The 16158-nt window shown below is 43.4% G+C and overlaps 1 long non-coding RNA gene across 1 annotated transcript; it reads right to left on the reverse strand.

Annotated features, from left to right (window-relative positions):
* Positions 1 to 314: 314 nt before the first annotated feature.
* Positions 315 to 15838, reverse strand: LOC116599533. The gene is made up of 4 exons (XR_004289405.1): positions 8460 to 15838; positions 6459 to 8211; positions 1998 to 2149; positions 315 to 664 (listed from the first exon to the last, which is right to left on the reverse strand). It is a non-coding gene; the product is annotated as an uncharacterized LOC116599533 (long non-coding RNA).
* Between the last annotated feature and the right edge of the window lie 320 nt (positions 15839 to 16158).

A 16158-nucleotide genomic window follows, 5' to 3' on the forward strand; every position in this document is an offset into this window, starting at 1 on the left:
TCCAGGCCATAAACCCCTAATATCCCCCGACGTTTCATTAAGAGCCCCCGTGGTAGCCGGCGTGTCTGCTGCGGCTTGAACAGATTGCTGCAAAAATGCTATCCGAGCTGCAGACCCGATTTTTCGCAATGTTTTACATGGGCGCTAAATGGGGGAGAAGTCTGATCAATCACGAACAGAGCTCTCGTTTAGGGGGAAAGTAAATGCTAGGGTTAAATGAACAATATCTATCATTCTGCACAGCAGTTCTCCCAATCAAAAAAAAAAAAAAAAGAAAAAGAAAAAAGAAAAAGAAAAAAAAACCATAGGCAAAGAGCATTTATTGGAGTGAGAGGGAAAAAATAAAATAAAAACAGCAACAAACACAGGCAACCGTATCCTTCGACTTTCAGAAAACGGGGAGGATTTGTGTTGTGAATAATAACTTCGGTGAAATAAATGTTCAAATTATGTTGGAAAATTGTTCATTTGGACTCCTAGCCTTTTGCAATCTCCAAAGCTAATAATACTCCAGCTTATGAAATCCCTTACTAATCTATCAAAGCCTCTTCATCTGTTGTCATACTCATTCCCCCAGTGGCCCCCCCCGGAGGCTTTCCCAATGATCAGCCAGAATCGAAGGCACTAGATGGGATGCTTTTCTTTGACGATTTCCGTTCTGTGCCTGCAAGGGAGAGGAAAAAGCCCTAGGTAAGAACTCAGCCACCCCGAAGTGCGTTCTAGGCTAGGCTGAGACGCCTTTGACAAATTATTAAAACACTCTGTGAGCCTCGATTTCTTTATCTGTAAAACGGGACCCATGCCCTCTGCCTCCTGCCACCTAGGTTCCTATAAATTCATCTATTTCCATTTGATGACCGTTTACCAAGAGCCCCTTATGCATCAAGACGGTGCTGGGCAAGGAGGAAGGTGTCGCCCCTGCCCTCTTGCTCCCATGCAGAGGAAAGGAGGCCAGTGACTGCACACTGTGGTAAGCCCTAGAATAGCCAGAGACAGTTCTTTAAAAGCACCCAGGAGGCACCTGGGGACCCGAAAGAGCTCTGGAAGCAAGGGATCTCTAAATGAATTGTTGAAGAACAAGTCAGGGGGGACGGGGGTAGAATGGAAGCTATTATCACTGCAAGGAAGACAAAAGGTACTGGAAGCATCTCTGCATGGCCACATCCTGAGATTCCAGGAGGGGAGGCAGGAGCCCTGGGAAGGAAGGAGAGCTAAGCAGGACCCAGTCAAGGGCCTCCTGGTTCTGCTACAGGGTTTGGACTTAACCTTGAAGGCAATGGGGAGGCCACAGAAGGGTTTCTGTTGGAGGAGGTGGCCTGACTGTTTCGGAAGGCTATCCCCACCCACAACAGCTGCCAGGCGGAGGAGTTAAAGGGGAGGCTGGAGGCAGGGAGACCTGAAGGCCGGGGGAGGGGCTCAGCTGCAGAAGCAGGAGAAAGGGAGTGGGGAGGAGGGAGAGCAGACCTGCGGAGCACAGCATGGACAGGACAGCCTGAGGGCTGCTCGGTGCGGAAAGAGAGGAAGGTATGCCAAAGGATGCTAGGTCCTGGCTTGGACAGAAGGGCAGACGCTGGCTCTGCGCACTGAGAGAAAGGATGCTTGACTGTGGTGCCCAGCACAAGGTAAGGTACACAGTAGGTGCTCACTCTTTGCTAAGTCAAAGCAGAATCCTTCTTCTCCTAGCTTTCTTCTCCTCCTACCTCTGTAACCTCCTCCTCCTGTTGCCCGCCCCCCCCAACCCTCATCCTGCACATCACTGCCTGGTAAATCTTCTTAAAACACCAATTTGTCTGTCAGATTTAAATGGCTCATTTAAATGGCTCAGGATTTCCCCAGGCACCACTCAAAGCCCCTCCGCTCAGGCTCTCTAATCCAGCTCCCCCACACCAAGCCGCCTTCGATCTATACTGCTTCAGCCAAGCTGTCCAGACTGGGGCCCCTTGACCTGCTGGCCTCTAGTCTTTATTCAGGCTATGCTCCCTCCCCAGAGCACCCACCTCGCCTCTCCTTTCTTTTCTGCCACTGCAAATTCAAATCAGAGAATCACGGTGGAGACCAGGAAAAGAGAAAGAAATTCCCTCCGTACTCCTGTTACTTCCGTTCATTCAGGACAGGCTTAATTCTTTGACATCCAGGCGACTCACAGGGTCTGTGGTTAAGGAAGTTATGAAAGAGGAGAAATGAGAGGTAAGTTTTCCTAGATAATAAATAAATTGGCTAATCAGATGTGTCTTAACACAGCCTCCTGGCACATTCCAGACATTCAGAGTCCTTTTGATTTTTGAGATGCGTTTTTAAAGCATGAATGGATTATGATGGGGGGGGCAGTTTTTGTTTTTTTTTTAATAGGACCTAAACTGTAAAAACTGCTATTCCCGATCTTACCACAAATGAACCCACTTTAGTATGTCCCGCTGGGAAATGAAGGCAATTGCTTTATGCCTGGGAATTACCAAGATTTACGTGAAAGTGTTACCTCACACTCTGTGGGAAATAAGTCTAAATGAAAAGGAAGACAATTAGCCCAAAAGTGCCAACTTCGACAGTGTTGGTTGGCTGGTTGGTTGATTCTGAAAGCCCATTTTTATTTCTAGAATCAAAAGTTGCAAAAAAAAAAAAAAAAAACCCAGCAAACAAGACCCCCAGTAGCTGCGTGGTCCACAGATGAGAAGCCCCTGGGGCAAACACAGGCAGGGTAACTTTGAACAGTGCCCATCTCTGTGTTTGATCCCCTCTCAGAACTCTGCGGAGGGCAGCCCGCTGGACAAATTGAAATCCCTCGGGCCAAGAAAGCTACAGAGCTACGTGAAATAACCAGCAGACCCAGGTTCTGTCGTCTGTCCACCAGGCTGCCCCATTGGCACATGACACACCTCTGGCCCCAAGCGGGCTTCGCTCCCTTTCCAGCCACTAGGGTGGTGTTTCTCCAATCATGGTCCAAGAGCTACCTACATTTGCATTAATACGTGGTCTCTAGTCTGTGCTTCCTGAGCTCAAATCTCAGAAGGTGGGTTCATGCTTCAACACCATTTTTGTGGAGTCAGACTAGCAAGGCTTCATTTTTCTCCCAGGATATTGGCATTCTCCGTCCATTGCCCTTCTCCAACTTAGGGTGTCTGAGCCATTGCTTTCTTCTAATCATCCTTGCAATTCTACTGCACCTTGCAATTCTATTCTGTGTCCCCAGGAAACTCACTCTTCACACACCTCAATAATGTTGTCGAATCTCTTCTACTCTCTGCAAATTATAATTTCCTAATTACCAGCCCCACGACCTTATAGCATTGGACCTCAATCCCTAATTCTCCAAGGATTTAGAGGCTACTCAATGAAAATTCTCTCCTCCTCTAGAAATCAACACACACACACACACACACACACACACACACACACACACATGCCCACGCACACACACACTCAAACACAAACACACACACCTGTCTCCACTGGCCCCATCCTTCACCTTGAGTCTGGTGAATCCCACCTTCCCCTCCTTCTCAGAACCTTACACGTTCATACACCTCCTCTCTCCTGTGTTTTTAGTCACCTTCTCTTAACGGAACCCTTCCCTTTGGCTTTCTTTTCCCATTGTAGAGCATCACTAGAGTAAAAAATTAGGATGGTGGTTGTCTCCCATATCCTGCTTGGAGAATAATTGCATCAATAAGGACCTATCCTATGTTGTCCATAAATCCTCAATAGAATGAAGAATATGATTCAGTAGAGTTTTTAACACTTGTGATTATAGAAGTGTTCAAATGTACTCAAGAGCAGAGAAACTAGTGTAAGGAACTTCCACTTAGCCATCACCCAGCCTCAGCAATTGTCACGAGTTTATGAACGTATTTTAGAGTCAATCTTAGGTATCAAGATGCAACTCCAGATGAAAAGAAATTTCAAAAAACATTACATCCATTCATTATCATAGCTAGATAATGGACAGTGATCCCTTAATATCATCTAATATCCAGTCCATATTCCATTTTCCCAAGTGTCACAAGATGTCTTTGTAAGTTGAGTTGTTCAAAATCAGGATTCAGTCAGGATGCCCATATTGTATCTCATTGTTGTGTTTCAAGTTGTTTTTATCCCGTAGCAGTCTCCTTGCCTTTATTTTTTTCTAAATATTTATTTCTTGGGCCATTTGTTACAAAGATTATCTCAAATTCTTGATTTGGTTGATCATATCCTTACAGTGTTGATAACTTGTGTCTGTATACCTCACATTTCTGGTAAACTGGTAATTACATCAAAAGATTTCATTAGATTTGGGTTCAGTCTTATTTTTAGTAAAAGTACTTCAGAGGTCAGAGTTTTTAAACATGACACAATAGAGACCACTTTTAGAAAAACTCTCTTTTATATCATATCCTCTTCTAACTATAAACTTTTCTATCTCCTCCCCATCCACAGTTAAACATTTACCAAAAGCATCTCCTTCACTTGTTTAACTTTTTTTTAGCTTCTACCCACTTTTTATCCCACTCAGATCTGGCTTCTGCCCTTGTTGCTCCTAGAAACAGTAATGACCTCTATACCACCAAATCAGAGACTTTTTTTTTTTTTTCAATTCCTATTTTGTTCCAGTATAAAACTTAGGAGCTTAAAATAAGAATTTATTTTTATCTTTCCGGATCTTGTGGATTGACTGAGAACAGCTGGGCAGTTCTCACTTGGGGTCTCTCAAAGGGCTGGAGTCATCTTCACGTTCAAGATGGCTTCTTTCCTGACATGGCTGATTCCAAGACTGGAACAGCTAGATTAACTGGGGTCTGGCCAGCATCTCTCTCTCTCTGCTTGGTCTCTCTCTCACCCTTCTCCTTCCATGAGTCATTTTCACAGTTAGTTTGGGCTTCTTCACAACATGATGGTCTAAGAGCAAAATGACTTCTTACATGGTGACTGGCCTTCTTCTGAACAAGCCTTTCAAGAGACCAAGGTGGACACTGTAAGGATTCACATGACTTAACCTCAAAAATCACATAGTGCCCCTCCCGTGCAGTTTATCGGTTGAACTGGGCCACCCCTCATTCAATGTGAAGGACACCACACAAAGGTATGAATTTCAGGAGGCATCACATCATTGGGGGACCATCTTGGGAGATTAGTTGTGATACTTCTTTGACTTTTCAACAGTTATCAGAACCGTTGTGAACTATCTATTTTTTGAAATACTTTATTCCCTTGTTCCCGTAACACATCGCATTTCTATTCTCTTTCTGCCTCTCTGACAAAAGTCTCTCCATGGTCTTTGCATGCCTCATCTTCCTCTGCCCTTGTCCTCCAGGCCCGGCCCTAAGCCTCTTCTCTTCTAAGTCTCTTCTCTCCCAAAGCCATTTCATTGTCCACAGTTTTTACTAATTCCTAAAATGTGCATGATGAGAATGTTAACTACTCCAACCCCATCTATCCTCTGAGCACCATCCTCCACCTTCTTGAAACCTCCCCTTGAATATCCAAAAGTACATCCAACTTAGCATGTCCAGCTGAACTCTGAATGGACCTCTGCCCCCAACTGGGGGGCCTCTTCCAGCATTTTCTATATCACCTAATGGAACCACCATTTCCTCTTTTTGCACAGAAACCTGAGGCTCATCCTCAATGTTTGTCTCTGTCTCTCTCTCCTTTATTGGCTCTAGTCATCCTTTCATCAAAACATTATTTCTAGAATATTTCTGCCCCATCTTCCCCACCTCTATCTCCATTATCACCACCTACTATCCAGACTACCATTCACAAATGTCACCTCTAGGGCTCTCCCTTGAAGAGGGTGAGATCCAGGGCAACACAAGCCAGTGCAGAGTTCATTGAAAATGCTGGCCCTTGAGAGGAGGCCATTCTGCATAGGCATCTTTTATTATCTCCTGAGATATTCTTAAAAATAGCAACATCAAAATTGAATTTCAGGGATACCTAGGTGGCTCAGTTGGTTAAGCATCTGCCTTCGGCTCAGGTCATGATCCCAGGGTGCTGGGACTGAGTCCCTCGTTGGGCTCCTTCTTCTCCATCTTGTCCCTCTGTCTGCTCCTCACCCTGCTCATGCACACTGCCTCTCTAACAAATAAATAAAATCTTTTTAAAAACTGAATTTTAGTGATGTTGATTAAATGATCTTCATTCTGCAGCTTCCCAAACTGTGTAGGGCTGAGAAAGATCCTCTGTATTTTCTACCCAAGCGAAAGGCCTGCTAATTGGTCTCCTTGCATCTACTCCTGCCTCTTTAGAATTTTTTCGTGCAGCAGCAAAAGTAACCTTTGGATCATGCACTCTGCTCAAAATTCTCTAATGACTTCTAATCGATCTTGGGATAAAGGCAGAGAAAAAATAATTCTTAACATAACCTCCAAAATCAATAAGAGACATGGTCTCTTGTTTCTTGCTATGACATTATGACCACAAGTAAGAGACACTTGAACTCAATCTCAATTGAACAATAAGAAATTTCAGGAATTACATACCCCACGTAACCGGAAGTCCTGCGGTAGAGTGGCCTTCGGGGAACATTGATTCGGCACCTCAGCCTTTATCAAGGGGAAAGGTTCTCATGTGTGCGCTCCACCATCCTTGGAGCCGGCTCCATCTTCAGGAGGAGGAGACGACTGCAGCTGCCCCCCACTTCCCATCTAGATTTGACAAAACTCAGAGGAACAATTAAGGACCATCTTTTCTTTTGACTCACTCTTAGGAGCAAGGTAACTTTCCTTGGAAGTCCACGGGAAGCTTTCCTTATCTTCTCAGTTGCAAGAATCAGGGCACAAGTCTAAGGGAGTGACCCCTTTAGACTGGGAGTGAAGTTAGTGTCCCCGAAGGCAGAGCACTGTGTTGGGGGTTGTCTGCATTCCTGAACAAAATGGGGATTCTGTTGGGAAGGAACAGAAGTGTAGGGGATGCTGGGTGGGGTCTCCATTCTGATCTCACTCCAAGTTCCCCTGATCCTCTCCACTGCGGCTACAGGAAACGTCTTTCACATTCTTGTCTGTACCTGCTTCCTTTTTGTCAGTCTTCTTACATGCTCTCACTTGATCCTTCCCCCTGGGTAAATTCAAAGTATCCTTCCGATCTCAGCTAAAGCATTACTTCCCCTTGGATTCGTCCCTGCCTTCTGCAAGAAGATCAAATCTTCCTGTTACATAAATGCTCTTAGAATCGTGCACTTCTCCCTTGTAACCTTCACCACTGCTGCACTTCTGCATTGATTTCTGTGATTAAACCATCACTAGTTCTCCCCTGAAACATTTCAGACCGAAAGCAGGGACTATGTCTGATTTTGTTCACTACTGGATCATCAGTGCCTAAGACAATGTCTGACACATAACAAAACCACCAAAACACAGAACTTAAAACATCGTGGACTGTATGAAGGAAGGAGCTTGAAATCAAAGGGAATGATTTTTGTTAAGGTGACTTTTCCCTGGGCATTGTAAAATCTGTAGTCCAAAATGGAAATCTTCTGCGAGTGAAAGGGGAGTTTGCTTAATTGGTAAACCAAGACAACTGGGTGAACCAAGATTTCATGGAACCTGGTTCCATGAAAACCAGGAACTATGTTGACCCTCTTTGTCCCTCCACATTGTCTAGAGTCTTTCCAATACTTCTGTTGTTGTTGTTGCTGTTGTTTGTGGGTGTTTCTTTTTGTTCATTCGTTTCAAGATTTTCCAATCCTTTTTAAGGAAGGAATAGGGTGTGCATTTCCAAAGGACCACACTGGGATACCTATCCTGCAACTCCCAAGAAGACCTTATTTTTCCTGGTTTATGTTTGTGAACCTTTGAGGGCACATCATACAACTTAACCACAGACCCCTAGAACGTCCAGAGTTTGCACAATATTTTTTCTATACATCATAGTCATAGAGAAATCTGCACTGTCACTTGCCATTAATGGGAATGGAAAGCCTCTTCTGGAGAGCAAGCTGGTAGTTTAACTTCAGAGTCTTCAGAAAAGGATATACCTAGCAATTTTACTTGTAGGGGTTTGTTCCACAGAATAATAAGCTAACACTCAAAGACATTTGTTTTTGGTTTTGGTTTTTTTAAGCAGCAAGTATATTTTATTTTTTACTTAAATTCAATTAACCAACATATAGTACACCATTAGTTTAGATGTCGTGTTCCATTAATTTGTCAGTTGCGTATAACACCCAGTGCTCATCACATCCTATGGCCTCCTTAATGCCCATCACCCAATTATGCCGCCCTCTACCCTCCTCCCCTCCAGCAACCCTCAGTTTGTTTCCCATAGTTAAGAGCCTCTCGTGTTTTGTCTCCCTCTCTGATGACTTGCAGTTCCGTTTTCTCTCCCTACCCCTACGATCCTCTGTGCTGTTTCTTATATTTCACACATGACACTCAATATACTTGTATAAGAATTTACCGTAAAAAAAAAAAAAAAAAGTCCCCAATTCTTCATCCTTTCCTGGATCCACACCATTTGTCCATAATTGTGCTGAGTCCTTCTACTCTGTGCAGTTGGCCCCGTGGTTCGCTTTGGCCACCAGGATGAGAGCAAATATGCCACAATCAGAGGCTTACGAAAGTGCTTGCCCATTTCCTCTTGGCTGTGGCTCCTCTGAATAGCCATGAGAACACGCCGGGGCTAGCCTCCTGGAGGATCACTCACCTGGAACAGGACAGAATCACCCCGGTTGTCCCAACGGTGAGCCTCCTAAAGAAGCCAGTGGCCAGCCTGTCCAGACACAGGAACAAGTCAAAATGAGGGTTGCTTAGCCGACAGGCAGCTGACTGCCAAGGTGTGAGTGAGCTGGGATCAGCTGAACGCCTGCAATCTTGTAAACTGAACAAATGATTATTCTTGTGTGCCACTGCAATTTTGTGGCTGCTACATAGCATTATTGTGTCCATGGCTCTCTGAAGCAATTGCAGTAGATCCAACAATCGAAGGATGGTAGGATATCACGCAGCCATTAGGAACGTTGTATAGATGTATACTGACTTGAAATGCTCACAATAGATGGATACATTTCCGAAGGAATACAAAACATTGTATAGAATAGGACACCATTTTCATAAAACATACATGTCTGCACCTGCAAATGAAAGTGTCAGGTCTGATATACAACAAGATGCTGACGTGGTAATCTCTGGGTGGTAGAATTTGGGGTGTTTTTCATTTTTTATTTATCTGCATTTACAGTTATTCTGTAAAAACACATGTTGCTTGCATAATTGTTCTACAGCATTGGGTGCAGGAAACTTGGAAATATCGCTTCTTTCGAGACTCACTAAGGAGTGCAGTAGCAGAACATGCTTTTCTGATCCCTCTACCAAACCTGAGAACAAAAGCTTCAATCTACCCTTCCTGACACAGTCCTCATTAACTGGAGGGATGGAGACCACGAAGTGCCCTTCCCCCAGGGGAGACGAGGCTCTGGAAAGTCTTTTTCACTGGAGACTAGGGTTTTGTAATGAAGAACACTCTGGGCATCATGGTTACTTATGGTTACTGGGTTCAGAATGGCTGCTTTCCCCCTTCTACCTGCCAGAGACAGAAGGTGATTTTTCTCTTGACCCTTCCCCATGAGAACCTAGTGGGGCTCTTGGAGGCGAAACCTGTAAAAGCCTGACCCCTGACCTCATGACGCCAGCACTCAGGACAGTCTCATTCTCCCTGTAGTCCACACATTGCCTCCAGCAACTTATCAAAATTGCCATCTGAGTGTTCCTATCAGTTAGGGGTTCCAGCAGCTTCTGCTGCAGGTAAGCTGACCTTGGCACTCGGCGCTCTGTGATCACCTATCTGTCCAGATTGGAGCATGCTGGTTTGTCCTGCAATCTCAGTTTTCTGATGGGATCAAGAAAAGTCACTGGTTCCCAGTTTGTTCAGCTTTTTTCCTTGTTTTAAAGTCAGGAGTGACAACCTCTAAGCTCTTTGTTTGTTGAAGCTGAAACTAGAAGTCGTGAGACAGGCTAGGTTTTTGTTGCCGGAGGTTAGCCCTTTCATTCGCCAGTTTGGCTTTGACCATGAAATCCAACAGTTGGTAGTAACAGGTCCCTCCACCTAAAGGATACACTTTATATTACTTGAATCCATTTAAACTTACTGAGACTTGTTTTATGAGCCACAAAATGTTCTATCTTGGTAAATTCAGTATACTTGAGAACAATGTGTATCTCGCTGTTGCTGGGTGGAGGTTTTTTCAAGACGTCAGTCTGGGCAAGCATTGCTAGAGGTGTTCAAGTCTACTATATTTCTGCTGATCTGCTATTAGTTCCATTAGCTATGGAGGGAGCATTTTCTAAAAGTCTCTGGCTATAATTGTGTATTTGTCTATTTCTCTTTGTTGTTTTTTCTTCTCCATTTATTTTAAAGTTTTGCTATTATGTGCATGAACATTTGTTATACTCATTTGTTATTGTTAGAATTGTTTGATTAAGTGACCCCTATGTGATTGTGAAATGACCTTCTTTACTCTTGGCAATATTCTTTGCTCTGACATATAATTTATCTGATATAAATATAGTCACTCCAACAGTCTCTTGGTTAGTGTCAGTGTGGTCTATTTTTCTATCCTTTTAACCCATTTGTGTCTTTACATTTAAGATGCATTTCCTGTAGGCAGGATATACGTGGGTATTGTTTTTTTACACAATTTGACTATCTCTGTATTTTAGACTGCAGTTTTTATACAAATTATCTTTAATATGACCATTAACATGATGATGTTTGAGTCTATCATCTTTCTATTTGTTTCTTTTTGTCTCCTCTGTTCTGGGTTCTTTTTTTTTTTTTTCTCTTTTATCAGCCTGCTTTGGGATTAGCGTGATTATTACTTTTTATGACTCCATTCTATGAACTTTGTTGGCTCATTTAACTCTTTGCTTTGGTAGTTTTGTGTTGCTTTAGGGTTTAGAGTATGGAAGTTGAAGAGTCAATTGCTAAAGATTAAGACTTGTGGGACTCAAAATGGCCATGCTTACAAGCTAAAGGAAAAGGTATAAAACATTATAATATATACATAACAGCATTAAAGTAAAAATATGCATCACAACCAAAGGCTATCTCACAATGGGGGGTCTGAAAATGTCAGAAGGAGTCCTCTATTGCCTCCCTTTTCTATAAGGGCCATGGCCAAATGAAATGTGTGTCTTGGATCAGGAACCCCTTTTGTGTGTACAGAACATTTCAGAACCAAGTAGCCCCAAATGGCACCTTGTCCAGTCATATAGCCATGTTCTTGCTACACAGCAATAGACTCCTCCAGTAGTCTCAATAAATGATGCTGGAAAGTTGTAAAAATCGCTCCCAAATTTCTTGGACCCTAGGTTTCAAGGCAATACTATGAATGGGTATGTTTCATTCCTTTACTAGGGGTCATGCCTTTACTATGCAGAAACTTTAGCAAAATGGCTCAGATTAATTCCTAGTGCACTGGAATTGACCCTTACAGCACACTCTTTAATATATCATAGTCTACCATCAAGTGATATTTCACCACTTCAAGTGTAATAGAAGAACCTTAAAACAATGGACATACATTTCTCTCCTCATGGCCTATATCATACATGCAGTTATCATTATGTGTTGTATTTATGCACACGTTATCAACCCCACAATACAATGTGACTGTCTTTGCTTAAGAAGTCAGTTACATTTTTTAATGTTTTAAGTAATAAGAAGAAAAGGTCTTATATATTTACTCTTTCAGAGACCATTTTTGTCGCCTTTGGTTTCTGTGTGCTCAGCCAGATTCCCAGCTGGTGACATTTTCCTTCTGCCTTTTTTGTCTCTCTAGTCTTCCTTTCCTGCTTTCTTTGGCATTAAGTGAATGTTTTCTAGTGTTGTATTTTCAGTTCCTTAGTGATTTTTTTCACTGTGTATTTTTTTAGTTATTTCTTTAGTCCTTGCACTAAGGCTTATGCTGTATGTCTTAACTCATTAGAATCTACTTTAGATATAAAAACCTAATTACAATGAGATATAGAAATGTCCATTCTCCGCAACTATTCTCTTCTCCCCCTTGTGCTATTATTTTTACACCTATTACATCTATAGCTATGTTACAAACCCAATAGTACATTGCTATAATTATTACTTTATATAATTCAATGTCTTTTAAAGGAGCTGAGAAAAGAAAATAAAGCAAATATATATTTATAGCTTTTGTTATATTTACCTTGTATTTGTCATTTCTGGTTCTTTTCATTTGTCCTGTGGACTCAACTTTATCTGAGTTATCATCTGGTCTAATACAATCCAATATAGCTCGGACAAGCACGTGGTCACCCTGGAACGAGTCTCTAAGCAGAGCTCTCTGACAATTCCCTATGCTGCAACCAACTTTAGGCACCATGAATTGCCAGTTAATTACTCTATGGTTTTAGATAATGTCCTGGGGCAAAGACAGCTCCCCAGTCTGATCCCATTAAACTCATACTCTTTTGTAGGGTAGTTTCTTGAGATCCATGTTTGAGGTATGCTCTGACCCCAGGTGAGCTCTTCTTAGCTGTCTTTTCCTGGTTGTTTCTGGTAAAGTAGCTGGCTTACGATTTCATGTGTGTTCTTATTACTAATTTGCACCCTTTCTTTTCAGCTTTAGGAGAGCCCTTTAACATTTCTCATAAGGCCAGTTTGTTGGTGAACTCCTTTAGCTTTTGCTTTTGTTGTTGTTTTTGTTTCTTATTTTACTTTATTTTTTTTTTAGCTTTTGTTTTCTGGAGAACACTTCATTTCTCCTTCACTGCTGAATGATAACTTTTCTAGGCAGAGTATTCTTGTTTGGAAGCTTTTCTTCTTTCAGTACTTTGATTATATCATGCCACTTTCTTCTGGCCTGCAAAATTTCGGCTGTAAAGTCTGATGATTTTAGGAAGATTCCCTTGTAGCACTCTTTTTTTCTTTTTTCTCTTGTGCCTCGACTGTCATTGTGTCTTTAACTTCTGACATTTTGATTGTGTCTTGGTGTGGGTCTCTCTGCAGTCCTTTTATCTGGAACACTCTGGGCTCCATGATCTAGATGTCTATTTCCTACCCCAAGTAAAGAAGTTTCAACCATTATTTCTTCAATTAAGATTTCTGTCCCCTTTCTCTCTCTTTCCTCCATCTGGGAGACCGATGATGAGAATGTTAGTCCATTTGATGTCTCTTAAGTGATCTCCACTCTTTTTCACTTTTTTTTTTTTCCTGCTCTGTTTGATTGAGTGCCACTCATTTTTGAGTTGACTGATCCTTTCTTCTGCTTCACATGGTCAGCTGTCACATCCCCCGCTGGTGTATATTTCAGTTGCATTATTGTATTCTTCAGCTCTGTGACTTCTGTTTGGTACTTTCTTATTTTTCCATCTCTTTGTTGAAGTTCTCACTGTCATCATCCATTCTTCCCTCATTTGGTGAGCATCCCTATGGCCATTACTTTGAATTCTTTATCAAAGATAAGCATAAATTACTTATCGCCATTTCATTAAAGCTTTTTCTGAGGTTTTATTTTGTTCTTCCCTTTGGAACATATTCCTCTGTTTTATTTTTGTTTGTTTTTGTTTTGTTTGACTCTCTGTGTTGGTTTCTATATAGTAGATGAAAATGTGCCTTCTCCTAGTCTTAAAGAGTGGCCTTGTGTAGGGGATGAAACTTGTTGCTCAATCCTTGGCACTTGTCCAAGCAGCCAATTACAGGTTTAAGGGCTCCCTGTAGTTAAGGATGTACCAAGACTTGAAGTGTCCCAAAGAGGAGGATCTCAGCAGTCAGATTCAGACTTACTAGAAGCCAGACCCTCAGGCATCAGTTTTTACAAGTATGCAAATACATATAGCCCTGTGGGATCACAAACATAGGTCTCAGTGGCCTCCAGAGCCAAGCAAGGTAAAGGGACCCCTGGCAGCAACCACCCAAACGGGCACCAGACACAGGTACCCTCAAGGAGACAATGGTGCTCTGGACTGCAGCAGAGAGGGAGCCTAAAGGTAGAGCCTGCCTTCCAACGTCTCTGGAGAGGATCGCAGTCAGTCCCTAGATGCGTGTTTAATTAGAAGTCTGCTCCTCAGGTCTCAGCCTGATGATGATCAGCTGGTCTCTTTCTTAGAAAGACTGAACTCCTGGGTCTTGCTGGGCCCCAGGGGTGGCAGCTGTTTAGGAACTCTGCCACCTTCGGTTATAATCCTGTGCACCCAGCATATAAGTCCTACTGGCCACCAGAACCCGGCAATGTAGAGGCACCCCTGGCAGCCGCCACAAAACTCAGGGTACCAGATAACAACTATGAGCTCCTTTCTGGGTGACACCAATTATTAGAGTCCAACAGGACAGGGACTGCAAGCTGGTCTCCAGAGCCAAGTGATGAAGAGACTCCCTAGGCCACAGCAGCAAAAATCAGGGTCTCGTGTGTGTAAAAGCTCCTTTCCAGGAGATACTGTGGCTCCCACAGATGCCTTCATATAAACAGGTGAACCTCCCTCACGTTAAGTCTGGGTGCATCGACCATTCCCGAGCTGGGCCCAGAAGCTGATGAGCCTGAACCCTCCAGGCCTTTAACAGCGGTTCCTGGGCTCCCTACAGGCTTGTGGGGCTTGGGATATGAGCTCTGTCGGTTTTCAAAGTTAACATTTTGTAGGCTTATCTCTCAAGTGTATGTCTTAAAAGTTGGGATGCCTGACGTGGGGCTCAATGTAAGTGAACTGTTCCGTTGGATTTTTTACTTTAAATAAACGGAATTTTTGAAATGGTAAAGGAAACTTAAACACCAAATAAGCAAGGTACTTTATAAACGGGGGGTGGGGGGGCCGGTATTTTGACATTTTAGCTTCCACCAGAAGAAACAAAAAAAGTGTCTGCCATCCCAGGGGAAATTATATAAACTCTTCCAGATTCACAGCAGTGGAATTCTCTGGTAATTCCCACAGGAGCCAAGACTACCTCTGGAACAGTCTAACTATTGGAAACCACTAGTATCTGGCAGAAACCCAACTAGAACAGGGCAAACGATGTGCCACCCTCAGTCCTGAGAGTCTGGATCAAACCCAGGGGCCCAGGCCTGCCTGTGGCAAAGTTGTGAATAAGCAAAGCAGAGACTGTCTCCAATCTCCACCCACTTCTCTAGTCCATTCCTAATCCTCCTCCTCTTTAGCCTTGATCTTTTTCTGGGCCTCCTCCAACTCCTTCTTCCCACCCCCCAACCCAATTCACATTCTGCTTGTGTGATGAGTACTGAAGGGACAAAGCCACCCACCTCAGGGCCCTCGCATTTTAGTAGGGAGCTCCTCTACACCCAAAGTATTTAAGAGTATGTAATGTCTCTCTATTGCTAGAAAGTCAAGCCTCTAAACTGACTGTGGGAAGCATGTGTGTTCTCTAGCACCATGCTTCCTGCCCCACGAGAAGTCAGCTCAGGTTTGGTGAGGCACCAAGGACTATATCCCCACATCTCACTGCAGACAGTTGGGAATGTATGGGGTCACAAGGATATGACCTCAAACTCCACCGCTCTGTGCCAGGTCACACATGACCTTGTCCTCTGCGCATATACCCACACCCCTGCTGTCTGGCTTAGCTTATTCACCTTCAGTCTCTCTTTAGATATCCCTTTCTTTGGGAGGCCTTCCTCAATGGATCCCCAAAGCTGGGTCTTGACCCACTGATTACCCCCATAACACCGAATGCCTTCCTCCCTCAGCACGCCGATTTGCTACTCAGTAAACCGGTAGCCATCACAGCCCTGTCATTTAGCAGGTGCTTAGTTTACTGACTGGTCTACAAAACACTAAGCTCTGCAGGGACCGTGACTGCCTTGTCCTCCATTGTATCCTCAGCATCCCATCCAGAGCTTAGGCCATGATGGGCACATAAGAATTATTCATTGATTGAAAGGGGTGCCTGGGTGGCTCAGTCATTAGGCGTCTGCCTTCGGCTCAGGTCATGATCCCAGAGTCCTGGGATCAAGCCCCGCATTGGGCTCTCTGCTCAGCAGGGAGCCTGCTTCCCTCTCTCTCTGCCTGCCTCTCTGCCTACTTGTGATCTCTGTCAAATAAATAAATAAATCTTTAAAAAAAAAAAAAAGAACGAAAGAAGTCCTCATAAAAACAGTATTTGGATCTATGTTGATAATGTCCTGGTATCCTTGTTGCAAGGGGCAGCTCAGTGACCTTTTCTAGATGGTCAGGATGGGGGACTGAACAAGATAAAGGAAAAGATCTCTCCTCTCTTCAACCA

The sequence above is a fragment of the Mustela erminea genome, chromosome 9, assembly GCF_009829155.1.
Source record: "Mustela erminea isolate mMusErm1 chromosome 9, mMusErm1.Pri, whole genome shotgun sequence".
In the NCBI taxonomy this organism is placed as follows: Eukaryota; Metazoa; Chordata; class Mammalia; order Carnivora; family Mustelidae; genus Mustela; species Mustela erminea.